This window comes from Ascaphus truei, assembly GCF_040206685.1.
Source record: "Ascaphus truei isolate aAscTru1 chromosome 3 unlocalized genomic scaffold, aAscTru1.hap1 SUPER_3_unloc_1, whole genome shotgun sequence".
Lineage (NCBI taxonomy): Eukaryota > Metazoa > Chordata > Amphibia > Anura > Ascaphidae > Ascaphus > Ascaphus truei.
In genome coordinates, this window is record NW_027453821.1 from 1,021,480 (window position 1) to 1,036,873 (window position 15,394).

A 15,394-nucleotide genomic window follows, 5' to 3' on the forward strand; every position below is an offset into this window, starting at 1 on the left:
GGGGGATAGGGAGAGATGGGGGTGGGGGGATAGGGAGAGATGGGGGAGGGGGGATAGGGAGAGATGGGGGAGGGGGGATAGGAAAGATGGGGAGGGGGATAGGGAGAGATGGGGAGGGGGGATAGGGAGAGTTGGGGATGGATGATAGGGAGAGATGGTGGAGGGGATAGAGAGGGGAGGGGGGATAGAGGAGATGGGGGAGGGGGGATAGGGAGAGATGGGGGAGGGGGGATAGGGAGAGATGGGGGAGGGGAGATAGGTAGAGATGGGGAGGGGGGATAGGGAGAGATGGGGAGGGGGGGGTAGGGAGAGATGGGAGGGGGGATAGGGAGAGATGGTGGAGGGGGATAGGGAGAGATGGGGAGGGGGGATAGGGAGAGATGGAGGGGGGATAGAGAGAGATGGGGTAGGGGGGATAGGGAGAGATGGGGAGGGGGGATAGGGAGAGATGGTGGAGGGGGATTGGAGAGATGGGGGAGGGGGGATAGGGAGAGATGGAGGAGGGGGGATTGGAGAGATGGGAGGGGGGATAGGGAGAGATGGAGGAGGGGGGATAGGGAGAGATGGGGAGGGGGGATAGGAGAGATGGGGGAGGGGGATAGGGAGATGGGGGAGGGGGATAGGGAGAGATGGGGGAGGGGGGATAGGGAGAGATGGGGAGGGGGGATAGGGAGAGATGGGGGAGGGGGGATAGGGAGAGATGGGGAGGGGGATAGGAAAGATGAGGAGGGGGGAATAGGGAGAGATGGGGAGGGGGGATAGGGAGAGATGGGGGAGGGGGGATAGGGAGAGATGGGGAGGGGGATAGGAAAAGATGGGGAGGGGGGATAGGGAGAGATGGGGGAGGGGGGATAGGGAGAGATGGTGGAGGGGGATAGAGAGAGATGGTGGAGGGGGATAGAGAGAGATGGGGAGGGGGGATAGGGAGAGATGGGGGAGGGGGGATAGGGAGAGATGGGGGAGGGGGGATAGGGAGAGATGGGGGAGAGGGGATAGGGAGAGATGGGGAGGGGGGATAGGAGAGATGGGGAGGGGGGATAGGGAGAGATGGGGGAGGGGGGGATAGGGAGAGATGGGGGAGGGGGGGATAGGGAGAGATGGGGGAGGGGGGATAGGAAAGATGGGGAGGGGGATAGGGAGAGATGGGGAGGGGGGATAGGGAGAGATGGGGATGGATGATAGGAGAGATGGTGGAGGGGGATAGAGAGGGGAGGGGGATAGGGAGAGATGGGGGAGGGGGGATAGGGAGAGATGGGGGATGGGAGATAGGTAGAGATGGGGAGGGGGGATAGGGAGAGATGGGGAGGGGGGTAGGGAGAGATGGGGAGGGGGGATAGGGAGAGATGGTGGAGGGGGATAGGGAGAGATGGGGGAGGGGGGATAGGGAGAGATGGAGGGGGGATAGAGAGAGATGGGGAGGGGGGATAGGGAGAGATGGGGAGGGGGGATAGGGAGAGATGGTGGAGGTGGATATGGAGAGATGGGGGAGGGGGGATAGGGGAGAGATGGAGGAGGGGGGATAGGGAGAGATGGGGGAGGGGGGATAGGGAGAGATGGAGGAGGGGGATAGGGAGAGATGGGGAGGGGGGATAGGGAGAGATGGGGGAGGGGGGATAGGGAGAGTTGGGGGAGGGGGGATAGGGAGAGATGGGGAGGGGGGATAGGGAGAGATGGGGGAGGGGGGATAGGAGAGATGGGGAGGGGGGATAGGGAGAGATGGGGGAGGGGGGATAGGGAGAGATGGGAGGGGGGATAGGAGGATGGGGGAGGGGGGATAGGAGAGATGGGGGAGGGGGGATAGGGAGAGATGGTGGAGGGGGATAGGGAGAGATGGGGGAGAGAGGGTTGGAGGGTGAGTGAGAGGAGAAAGGGTTTGTGATGGATATGGAGAGAGAGGAGGGGGGATAGGGAGAGATGGGGGAGGGGGGATAGGGAGAGATGGGGGAGGGGGGATAGGGAGAGATGGGGGAGGGGGGGGATAGGGAGAGATGGGAGGGGGGATAGGGAGAGATGGGGGAGGGGGGATAGGGAGAGATGGGGGAGGGGGGATAGGGAGAGATGGTGGAGGGGGGATAGGAGAGATGGGGGAGAGGGTTGGAGGGTGAGTGAGAGGAGAAAGGGGTTTGTGATGGATATGGAGAGAGGGGAGGGGGGATAGGGAGAGATGGGAGGGGGGATAGGGAGAGATGGGGGAGGGGGATAGGGAGAGATGGGGAGGGGGGATAGGAAGAGAGGGGAGGGAAGCCAGGGATGGAGTGTAAAAGTGCTGAGAAAAGAGAGGAGGAGAAAGACTACTGGAGATGTAGAGAGGGGGGGAAGAGGTAACTGGGGGGGAGCTGGGGAGGGAGAGAGGGTGAGGGAATTAAGGGGGGAGAGAGGAGGGAGGAAGGAGAGATGGGGGCGGAAGAAAGGGAGAAAGAGCAAAGGAAGGGTTGGGTGCTGGGGAGAGAGGGGAGAGAATGCTGGGGAAGAGGGGAGGGAGGGTTTAGTGCTGGGCAGGGAAAGGGGAGGAATAGAGGGGAGGGCAGGATGGGTAATGGGGAGGGTTTAGTGCTGGGCAGGGAAAGGGGAGGAATAGAGGGGAGGGCAGGATGGGTAATGCTGAGAAAGAGAGGAGAAAGGTCTGGGTGCTGGGGAGTGAGAGGGGGGGGGGGTTGATGCTGAGAAGGAGAGGGGAGAGGGGGGGTTTGGTGCCGGGGAGAGAGGATTAAATTTTGGAGAACAGAGAGGGGGAGAGCGATGGGTGCTGGGAGGGAGGGTTAAGTGCTGATGTGGGAGAGGTGGGGAGTGTTGGGTGCTGGGAGGGAGGGTTAGGTGCTGATGTGGGAGAGATGGGAAGTGTTGGGTGCTGGGAGGGAGGGTTACGTGCTGATGTGGGAGAGGTGGGAGAGCGTTGGGTGCTGGGAGGGAGGGTTACGTGCTAATGTGGGAGAGGTGGGAGAGCGTTGGGTGCTGGGAGGGAGGGTTACGTGCTGATGTGGGAGAGGTGGGAGAGGTGGGAGAGGTGGGAGAGGTGGGAGAGCGTTGGGTGCTGGGAGGGAGGGTTACGTGCTGATGTGGGAGAGGTGGGGAGTGCTGGGTGCTGGGAGGGAGGGTTACGTGCTGATGTGGGAGATGTGGGGAGTGCTGGGTGCTGGGAGGGAGGGTTACGTGCTGATGTGGGAGAGGTTTGCATTACAGGTGGTTTAAGCTGCAGGAGGAAGTGAAATGTTTAATTGTCAGTTACTGAAGCAACCAGGAAACAGAGAGCGAGGGAGAGACAGAGAGAGACAGAGAGAGCGAGGGAGAGAGACAGAGAGAGACAGAGAGAGCGAGGGAGAGAGAGGGAGAGAGACACGGAGAGACAAAGGGAGAGAGAGACATAGAGAGAGAGGGAGAGACAGAGGAAGAGACAGAGGGAGAGAGTGAGGGGGAGAGAGAGACAGAGAGACGGAGAGAGGGAGAGAGAGAGAGAGAGAAAGAGAGACAGAGAAAGGCAAGAGAGGCACAGAAAGAGGGAGAAAGAGAGAGAGAAGAGAGAGAGTGTATATTGAGGGAGAAGAGAGAGAGAGATACTGTATATTGAGGGAGAAGAGAGAGAGAGAGATACTGTATATTGAGAGAGAAGAGAGAGTGAGATACTGTATATTGAGAGAGAAGAGAGAGTGAGATACTGTATATTGAGAGAGAAGAGAGAGAGAGATACTGTATATTGAGAGAGAAGAGAGAGTGAGATACTGTATATTGAGGGAGAAGAGAGAGAGAGATACTGTATATTGAGGGAGAAGAGAGAGAGAGATACTGTATATTGAGAGAGAAGAGAGAGTGAGATACTGTATATTGAGGGAGAAGAGAAAGAGAGATACTGTATATTGAGGGAGAAGAGAAAGAGAGATACTGTATATTGAGAGAGAAGAGAGAGTGAGCACAATTACAGGTGCAGCAGCCCTGACGCTACAAAGGAGGAGACTGTCCAGAGACGCACATTACAGGTGAGAGAGACAGACTCCTAAGAGAGAAAGAGACACAGACTTCTGAGAGAGAGACATACTGCTGGCAGAAAGAACGAGAGATCGACTCCAGACAGAGGGAGATAGAGTCCTGGGAGAGAGAGAGTTTCCTGTGTGAGACAGCGAGAGACCGACTGCAGACAGAGGGAGATAGAGTCCTGGGAGAGAGAGAGTTTCCTGGGTGAGACAGCGAGAAACCGACTGCAGACAGAGAGATATAGAGACCTGGGAGAGAGAGAGTTTCCTGTGTGAGACAGCTTGAGACTCCTCAGATTTGGTGAATTTGTTTGACACAAATACAAGGTAAAGTGACACTTTCGTTACAATGTGACGGGATCCCTCGTTGTGATGTGACGTGTCATTACAATGTGACGGGATCCCTCGTTGTGATGTGACGTGTCATTACAATGTGACGGGATCCCTCGTTGTGATGTGATGTGTCATTACAATGTGACGGGATCCCTCGTTGTGATGTGACGTGTCATTTCAATGTGACGGGATCCCTCGTTGTGATGTGACGTGTCATTACAATGTGACAGGATCCCTCTTTGTAATGTGACGGGATCCCTCGTTGTGATGTGACGTGTCTTTACAATGTGACAGATCCCTCGTTGTGATGTGACATGTCGTTACAATGTGATGGATCCCTCGTTGTAATGTGATGGGATCCCTCGTTGTGATGTGATGTTACAATGTGACAGATCCCTCGTTGTGATGTGACGTGACGTTACAATGTGACGGGATCCCTCATTGTGATATGACGTTACAATGTGACGGGATCCCTCGTTGTGATGTGACGTGAAGTTACTATGTGACGGGATCCCTCGTTGTGACGTGACGTTACTATGTGACGGGATCCCTCGTTGTGATGTGACGTTACAATGTGACGGGATCCCTCATTGTGACATGACGTTACAATGTGACGGGATCCCTCATTGTGACATGACGTTACAATGTGACGGGATCCCTCGTTGTGATGTGATGTGACATTACAATGTGACGGGATCCCTCATTGTGACATGACGTTAAAATTTGACAGGATCCCTCGTTGTGATGTGACATTACAATGTGACAGATCCCTCTTTGTGATGGGACATTACAATGTGACAGGATCCCTCGTTGTGATGTGACATTACAATGTGACAGATCCGTCCTTGTGATGTGACGTTACAATGACAGATCCCTCCTTGTGATGTGACGTTACAATGTGACAGATCCCACCTTGTGATGTGACGTTACAATGTGACGGGATCCCTCCTTGTGATGTGACGTTACAATGTGATGGGATCCCTCGTTGTGATGTGATGTTACAATGTGACGGGATCCCTCGTTGTGATGTGATGTTACAATGTGATGGGATCCCTCGTTGTGATGTGATGTTATTATGTGACGGGATCAATCGTTGTGATGTGAAGTTACTATGTGACGGGATCCCTCGTTGTGATGTGATGTTACTATGTGACGGGATCCCTCCTTGTGATGTGACGTTACTATGTGACGGGATCCCTCGTTGTGATGTGACGTTACTATGTGACGGGATCCCTCGTTGTGACGTGAAGTTACTATGTGACGGGATCCCTCGTTGTGACGTGATGTTACTATGTGACGGGATCCCTCGTTGTGATGTGACGTTACAATGTGACGGGATCCCTCATTGTGACATGAAGTTACAATGTGACGGGATCCCTCGTTGTGACATGACGTTACAATGTGACGGGATCCCTCGTTGTGATGTGATGTGACATTACAATGTGACGGGATCCCTCATTGTGACATGACGTTACAATGTGACAGGATCCCTCGTTGTGATGTGACATTACAATGTGACAGATCCCTCCTTGTGATGGGACATTACAATGTGACAGGATCCCTCGTTGTGATGTGACGTGTCATTACAATGTGACAGATCCCTCGTTGTGATGTGATGTGACGTTACTATGTGACGGGATCCCTCGTTGTGATGTGACATTACAATGTGACAGATCCGTCCTTGTGATGTGACGTTACAATGACAGATCCCTCCTTGAGATGTGACGTGACGTTACAATGTGACAGATCCCACCTTGTGATGTGACGTTACAATGTGACGGGATCCCTCCTTGTGATGTGACGTTACAATGTGATGGGATCCCTCGTTGTGATGTGATGTTACAATGTGACGGGATCCCTCGTTGTGATGTGATGTTACAATGTGACGGGATCCCTCGTTGTGATGTGATGTTATTATGTGACGGGATCCCTCGTTGAGATGTGAAGTTACTATGTGACGGGATCCCTCGTTGTGATGTGATGTTACTATGTGACGGGATCCCTCCTTGTGATGTGACGTTACTATGTGACGGGATCCCTCGTTGTGATGTGACGTTACTATGTGACGGGATCCCTCGTTGTGACGTGAAGTTACTATATGACGGGATCCCTCGTTGTGATGTGACGTTACTATGTGACGGGATCCCTCGTTGTGATGTGACGTGATGTTACAATGTGATGGGCTTCCTTGTTGTGATGTGACAATACTATGTGACGGGATCCCCCGTTGTGACAGAGAGAGACAGAGAGAGCGAGGGAGAGAGACAGAGAGAGACAGAGAGAGCGAGGGAGAGAGACAGAGAGAGACAGAGAGAGACAGAGAGAGCGAGGGAGAGAGAGGGAGAGAGACACGGAGAGACAAAGGGAGAGAGAGACATAGAGAGAGAGGGAGAGACAGAGGAAGAGACAGAGGGAGAGAGTGAGGGAGAGAGAGAGACAGAGAGACGGAGAGAGGGAGAGAGAGAGAGAGAAAGAGAGACAGAGAAAGGCAGGAGAGACACAGAAAGAGGGAGAAAGAGAGAGAGAAGAGAGAGAGTGAATATTGAGGGAGAAGAGAGAGAGAGATACTGTATATTGAGGGAGAAGAGAGAGTGAGATACTGTATATTGAGGGAGAAGAGAGAGAGAGAGATACTGTATATTGAGAGAGAAGAGAGAGAGAGATACTGTATATTGAGAGAGAAGAGAGAGTGAGATACTGTATATTGAGGGAGAAGAGAGAGAGAGATACTGTATATTGAGAGAGAAGAGAGAGAGAGATACTGTATATTGAGAGAGAAGAGAGAGTGAGATACTGTATATTGAGAGAGAAGAGAGAGAGAGATACTGTATATTGAGAGAGAAGAGAGAGTGAGATACTGTATATTGAGGGAGAAGAGAGAGAGAGATACTGTATATTGAGAGAGAAGAGAGAGTGAGATACTGTATATTGAGAGAGAAGAGAGAGTGAGCACAATTACAGGTGCAGCAGCCCTGACGCTACAAAGGAGGAGACTGTCCAGAGACGCACATTACAGGTGAGAGAGACAGACTCCTAAGAGAGAAAGAGACACAGACTTCTGAGAGAGAGACATACTGCTGGCAGAAAGAACGAGAGATCGACTCCAGACAGAGGGAGATAGAGTCCTGGGAGAGAGAGAGTTTCCTGTGTGAGACAGCGAGAGACCGACTGCAGACAGAGGGAGATAGAGTCCTGGGAGAGAGAGAGTTTCCTGTGTGAGACAGCTTGAGACTCCTCAGATTTGGTGAATTTGTTTGACACAAATACAAGGTAAAGTGACACTTTCGTTACAATGTGACGGGATCCCTCGTTGTGATGTGACGTGTCATTACAATGTGACGGGATCCCTCGTTGTGATGTGATGTGTCATTACAATGTGACGGGATCCCTCGTTGTGATGTGACGTGTCATTTCAATGTGACGGGATCCCTCGTTGTGATGTGACGTGTCATTACAATGTGACGGGATCCCTCGTTGTGATGTGACGTGTCATTACAATGTGACAGGATCCCTCTTTGTAATGTGACGGGATCCCTCGTTGTGATGTGACGTGTCTTTACAATGTGACAGATCCCTCGTTGTGATGTGACATGTCGTTACAATGTGATGGATCCCTCGTTGTAATGTGATGGGATCCCTCGTTGTGATGTGATGTTACAATGTGACAGATCCCTCGTTGTGATGTGACGTGACGTTACAATGTGACGGGATCCCTCATTGTGATATGATGTTACAATGTGACGGGATCCCTCGTTGTGATGTGACGTGAAGTTACTATGTGACGGGATCCCTCGTTGTGACGTGACGTTACTATGTGACGGGATCCCTCGTTGTGATGTGACGTTACAATGTGACGGGATCCCTCATTGTGACATGACGTTACAATGTGACGGGATCCCTCGTTGTGATGTGATGTGACATTACAATGTGACGGGATCCCTCATTGTGACATGACGTTAAAATTTGACAGGATCCCTCGTTGTGATGTGACATTACAATGTGACAGATCCCTCTTTGTGATGGGACATTACAATGTGACAGGATCCCTCGTTGTGATGTGACGTGTCATTACAATGTGACAGATCCCTCGTTGTGATGTGATGTGACGTTACTATGTGACGGGATCCCTCGTTGTGATGTGACATTACAATGTGACAGATCCGTCCTTGTGATGTGACGTTACAATGACAGATCCCTCCTTGTGATGTGACGTTACAATGTGACAGATCCCACCTTGTGATGTGACGTTACAATGTGACGGGATCCCTCCTTGTGATGTGACGTTACAATGTGATGGGATCCCTCGTTGTGATGTGATGTTACAATGTGACGGGATCCCTCGTTGTGATGTGATGTTACAATGTGATGGGATCCCTCGTTGTGATGTGATGTTATTATGTGACGGGATCAATCGTTGTGATGTGAAGTTACTATGTGACGGGATCCCTCGTTGTGATGTGATGTTACTATGTGACGGGATCCCTCCTTGTGATGTGACGTTACTATGTGACGGGATCCCTCGTTGTGATGTGACGTTACTATGTGACGGGATCCCTCGTTGTGACGTGAAGTTACTATGTGACGGGATCCCTCGTTGTGACGTGACGTTACTATGTGACGGGATCCCTCGTTGTGATGTGACGTTACAATGTGACGGGATCCCTCATTGTGACATGAAGTTACAATGTGACGGGATCCCTCGTTGTGACATGACGTTACAATGTGACGGGATCCCTCGTTGTGATGTGATGTGACATTACAATGTGACGGGATCCCTCATTGTGACATGACGTTACAATGTGACAGGATCCCTCGTTGTGATGTGACATTACAATGTGACAGATCCCTCCTTGTGATGGGACATTACAATGTGACAGGATCCCTCGTTGTGATGTGACGTGTCATTACAATGTGACAGATCCCTCGTTGTGATGTGATGTGACGTTACTATGTGACGGGATCCCTCGTTGTGATGTGACATTACAATGTGACAGATCCGTCCTTGTGATGTGACGTTACAATGACAGATCCCTCCTTGAGATGTGACGTGACGTTACAATGTGACAGATCCCACCTTGTGATGTGACGTTACAATGTGACGGGATCCCTCCTTGTGATGTGACGTTACAATGTGATGGGATCCCTCGTTGTGATGTGATGTTACAATGTGACGGGATCCCTCGTTGTGATGTGATGTTACAATGTGACGGGATCCCTCGTTGTGATGTGATGTTATTATGTGACGGGATCCCTCGTTGAGATGTGAAGTTACTATGTGACGGGATCCCTCGTTGTGATGTGATGTTACTATGTGACGGGATCCCTCCTTGTGATGTGACGTTACTATGTGACGGGATCCCTCGTTGTGATGTGACGTTACTATGTGACGGGATCCCTCGTTGTGACGTGAAGTTACTATATGACGGGATCCCTCGTTGTGATGTGACGTTACTATGTGACGGGATCCCTCGTTGTGATGTGACGTGATGTTACAATGTGATGGGCTTCCTTGTTGTGATGTGACAATACTATGTGACGGGATCCCCCGTTGTGATGTGACATGACGTTATTGTGACGGGATACCTCGCTGTGATGTGACGTTACAATGGGACAGGATCCCTCGTTGTGATGTGACGTTACTTTGTGATGGGATCCCTTGTTGTGATGTGACGTGACGTTACAATGTGACGGGATCCCTCGTTGTGATGTGACATGACGTTACAATGTGACGGGATCCCTCGTTGTGATGTCATGTGTCATTACAATATGATGGGATTCCTCATTATGATGTGACTTGACGTTACAATGTGACAGATCCCTCCTTGTGATCTGACATGTCATTACAATGTGGCGGGATCCCTCGTTATAATGTGACATGTCGTTACAATGTCACGGGATCCCTCGTAATGATGTGACATGTCGTTAGAATGTGACGGGATCTTTCCTTGTGATCCCTACAATGTGATCCGCCGTTATTTATTTATTATTTATTATTTATTTCTTTATAATATGTTACCAGGAAGTAATACATTGAGAGTTACCTCTCGTTTTCAGTATGTCCTGGGCACAGATGCGGTGACGTCACCGCTCATGCACTCAGGCAGACGGATCAGAACGGAGGGGGGGCGCACACACGCTGCAATACTCTTGCTAAAGCCTGAGCTTTTTCATGGCTTTGCAGGGTATGCAGCGGGCGCGATTTGGGGGCGTGGCAATGAAAATTTGGAGGCGTGTCAATGACGTTCCGGCGGGGACGTCACTTTCCTACCTCACATCCCGATGCCATCGCGCAAAAAATCACTTGTCTCTGTCTTCTTGAATTTCGCGCCGTTGTGAGCCCCGTCTGATGTGCGCGCTGGCGCCATCTATAGGCATCCTCGAAGAGGACAATAGATGTGATCGCGCAGCGTGCGTGCGTCGCCCTCCGCTCCGCCTGAGTAAGTATAGGCGCAGCCTTACGTGCCAAGTATCATTTGGACCTCTCCCCAGCGCCTCTTTATTCCTTCTGACCTTTATGCATGAGAAGATTGGTAAAATCTGGGGGGACTTTTCCTTTGTGCTACAAAGTGCCCCATAGCGAGTGCTTTAAACGTGAAAGAAAATCACAAGCGTTAAAATGAAAGCATCGCGCGTCAATCTGCGCTGGTGCCACTTACTTGGAACACAAGTCCTTGATAGAAAGGCAGCAGCCGGTTGGTAAATGCAGATAGAAGTAGCCCTATCTTCTCTAAAGGAAACAATTAAAAGATTTGTAGTCATTCAGACCCCGGGATGTACCGTGTCTAAGGTGTTAGGTCCAAAATGTTTTGCGTTGTAATAAACTTCTTTCTATATAACACCGTCGCAGTCCTTTGATTTGCTCAATTCCGCATGAGTCTGAGGGATGAAACAGTGTGTTTAAAGTCTGCACAGCGAGTAATCAGGACGGTGCTTTCTGATGTATTATTTATCCTACTCTTATGTTCAATAAATCTAGTCTTTAAACTCCTGTTCGTTTTGCCCACGTACATCAGACCACGGGCTTTTTATGATATACACAACGTGTGGTGGTGCAGCTAATCCTATTAGTTATTTGGGAATTTTGCACCACTCCTTGGGTGACCAAATTAATTACCTGTCATGAGATTATTGCACACCGAACTGTTGAAACACTTCAAACATCCTGGTTTCGGGTCACTGAGAAAATGAGATACTGTATAGTGTTCCTTATCTGCCTGAATAAGAATATCCTGGAGGTTTTCGCCTCTTTGGTACAGTATGCAAACCTAGGGACTCCTTTGCTGATCGGACATAGTGTTATATCTGCTTGCAGAACCCTCCAATGTTTCTGAATGATTTTTTTTAACAATTTACTCGCTGTTGTATATTTGCTCACAAATGTCATTTTTTCTGACTCAGCTTGTAGGTTATCTTTTTGTTGTACCTTATTTAGGGCTTTTTCTGCGTTGGATCATTTATGTCCACGAGCCAAAAACCTGGTTTTCAGTCCCTTCAGTTTTTCTCCAGTTGTTCAGGTCTATCGGCAATCCTGCTAGCTCTAATCCTTTGCGAATAAGGTAACATTATTTTTAATGAATTAGGGTGGAAACTGGAACCATGTGAAGTTGAGTTCGTATCTGTGGGCTTTCTGAATAAGTCTGTATGCAATTCATATCCGTCATACTTGATTAGTACATCTAAATAATATATTCTGCTGCAGTTATTGGTAAACTTAACCTGTGTTGGTAATGTTCCTAAATATGTGAAGAACTCAACTAACTCATCATCCGTTCCCTCCAAAATGATGAATAAGTCATCTATATAACAAAAATAGAAGAGCATTTTTCCATAATATTGTTTGTTCAGCATGTACTTTTCTTCAAAATTAGACATATATATAAATTGGCATAAGAGGGTGACACATTGCTCCCCATTGCTGTACTCATGATCTGTAAGTAGTAATTGGTTTCAAATCTGAAATAATTCTTGTGCAAGATGAAGTGCAACAGGAGTATGATAAAATCGACTGGTGGGTCTGCTGTGTGACGTGCCTCTAATTTCTCTCTGACCATATTGAGACCATCAGTGTGAGGGATAATGGTATAGAGACTGGTAACATCCATGGTGACCAGTAATATCTCTTTATCCTGTATTTGTAAAGACCTGATTTTATCCGGAAAATCCAAAGTGTCTTTAATGTAGGATCTGCCCTTTGTCACTAATTATTATTTATAAAATATTTTACTAGGAAGTTATACATTGAGAGTTACCTCTCGTTTTCATGTATGTCCTGGGCAAAAAGATATAGCACTGGACGTCTTGGTTGATTCATTGTCAAAAACTCTTTTTCTGTCTCTGTGAGCCATGAATTCCCTAATCCTAGCAACAGAATCTGTTCAATCTCTTTCTGACATGAGTTTGTGGGGTTGTGTAATAATTAAACATAACAATTCTCATCTGCAAATTGTTTGTAGGCCTCAGCCCTGTATCACTCATAGTTCTGCAGAACTAACGCCCCACCTTTTTAGTATCACTTTCGGATGATCAACCAATTGTTGTATGCTCTTTGTTTGACCTTTAATCACGTTATAATGGATGTGATGCTTATTTTTAAAATAAGAATTAACATCTGTTTTGACTAAATTCATAAAAGCCTGCACTGCCGGATCCTTCGCAGGAGGTACAGAATCAGATGAAAGTCTACATACCATTTCTTAGTGGTGGAAACCCGAGGGGCTGATTGTGGCTGTTGTTGTTGCGCCCGGTATCCTATTGGAGAAAAAAAAATTTAAAATGTAATTTCCTTTCCAATTGAAAAAATTCTACTTCTAAATCAAATGTGTTAGCAGTGGTGGGGGGTACGAAAGAGGGGCCCCCTGGACAGAACTTCTAATTCTACTTTGGAAAGGGAGTAGTCAGAGAGATTAATGACAAGACTCTGCGCACTATTTATTGATGGGATCTGAGGATCGGTGGGGTCCGTGGGTTTACGTCTCCCACTCCTGGTCTTTTGTCTTTTTTCTATGTAGTTGTCCCCCGTCCTCCTCCTAAAGAAGAACTGGAGGTTCCTGGTATCTGTACGTGTGCCATCAGCAGGTGAACTCGCCTCTGAGTCACTGGGGTTAACGCCTCCTCTCTTTTGCAGGCTCTTCCCCCTTCCTATTACTGAGAATCTGCTACGCCTCTCTTGTCTCGTCCACTGATAAACAGAGTTATCTTTATAATCTGCGACTACTTTTTTTGAACTTCTGTTTTTTTAAATGGACTAAATCGTCCTTAAACTTTTGTAGACGGATTTTAAGCTCATCTAAGAGCTGCACAGTAATTTCACTTTGATGAGTGTGCACGATGGTGATCTCGAGCTTTAATGTCTCATGTCTAGTGGTGGACAGCTGTTTTCCTACCTCCTCAATGACTAATACCATCAAATCCAAAGAAGCTTTATTTAATATTTTGCACCACTTCTCTCAGAACTCCTGGCTCTCAATTCCAATGGTTGGACGATTACGGATCCTAAATCCTCTGGGAGACGTCTCTGTTTGTACTATTCAATGTATTGCCATGTGAGAAACATTCTATTTCTTTTCTATTCAATTTTTCCAAATCTCTTAAGTAATCGGTTGGTCTGTCTGGACCAAACGCCCCTTCAGGAGTAGATTTAAACAAAATACTGTACTATTGATCTCCTCCCCATTGAAGGTTTTAATCTCAGCCTTGTGAGTAAATCCAAAAGACAGATTTCCGAGCCCTTCCATAAAGTAAAGCCTTTCCACTTGAACCCCAAACACGGAAGCAAGATTTCCTGACATGCTAATAAGGAGAATAACATTGGACTAATCAGAGGGGGGCAAATGGGGGGCAGCTGGTGGTAATTTCCACGTATAATGGATTTTGGATGGGGGTATATATACTGGGCTTATCCTCAGTTGTTACATGCCTAGTCACTTGATATTGACCTGTTCAGATCGAAACGTTGTGTGGCACAAATAAATAGCTTTATTATCAAATACGCAGAGTATTGCATCCATTTTTCTTTAGTTATATAGCGCCATTAAGGTACATCGCGCTTCGCAGCAGTAATACAAGTGACAATCATATAGATCAGGGGTGTGCAAAGTTTTTTTTGCTGTGCCCCCCCCCCCATCTCTGTGTGCTGGCCTCAGCGCTCGCATCCCCTCTCCAGTGACCTGGCGACATCATTTGACATGCGTTACCATGACGACGCATCACGTCACATGACCCCGCAGCGTCCTTTGACGCCACATTGTCATGGCGATGTGACCAGAAGCCGAATCCCGGTAAGTTGAGGTTGCAGAGGCCTCGCACGGTCCCTCGGCATTTAATTTAAATGCCTCGGGGCAGAGGGTGGGGCCTCGGCAACCGCCCGTGCCCCCCCAGAAAAATCCTGTGCACCCCGGATATAGATAACAAACAATATAGATAAAACATAACGGGGAGACGTGCGTCAGACATTAAAGTAACATTTAGGAAAAGGAGTCCCTGCTCCGAAGAGCTTACAATCTAATTGGTTGGTCAGAAGGATGTACAGAGACATTAGGAGGGCGTTCTGGTAAGCACGTCTGCCAGGGGCCAAGGTTTATGTATGCGGTGTAAAACTATCACTCATAGAGATACTCATATGCTTCCTTAAGCTGGTGTGTTTTGAGTTGGGTCTCCCTCTTGGTCCCCTCATTGTGGTGGGATAGCTTCTCTTGTTGTGATGTGACGGATACCCTCATTGTTGTGTGATGGATCCTCTCATTGTGGTGTGATTGTTCCTCTCATTGTGATGAGTTCCCTCGTGGTGATGTGACAGGTCCTCTTGTGATGTGACAGGTTCCCTTCATTGTGATGTGACAGGTTCCCCTCGTTTTGATGTGATGGGTCCTCTCATTGTCGTGTGACGGGTCCCATCATTGTGATATGATATCACATTCAAAAGGTAGCTAAAACCTGTTGTTTTTTTCCTCCACAATATAACAAAGATACACCCTTTCCTCTCATTGTGATGAGTTCCCTCGTGGTGATGTGACAGGTCCTCTTGTGATGTGACAGGTTCCCCTCGTTTTGATGTGATGGGTCCTCTCATTGTCGTGTGACGGGTCCCATCATTGTGA

General features: G+C 48.6%; 1 protein-coding gene across 4 annotated transcripts in view; it reads left to right on the forward strand.

Moving 5' to 3' along the window:
• The first annotated feature begins 6,412 nt into the window (after positions 1-6,412).
• Positions 6,413-15,394, forward strand: part of LOC142473313 (glucose-6-phosphate exchanger SLC37A1-like) — a 181,407-nt gene continuing 172,425 nt past the window's right edge. The window contains exons 1-2 of one of the 4 annotated variants that reach the window (XM_075580511.1): positions 6,415-7,314; positions 11,731-11,854. The gene's annotated coding sequence lies outside the window, so the exon portion shown is untranslated. Of the gene's footprint in view, positions 7,315-7,355; positions 7,569-11,730; positions 11,855-15,394 lie in introns of those variants that run through there. The other 3 variants (XM_075580513.1, XM_075580510.1, XM_075580512.1) reach the window with 3 other exon arrangements.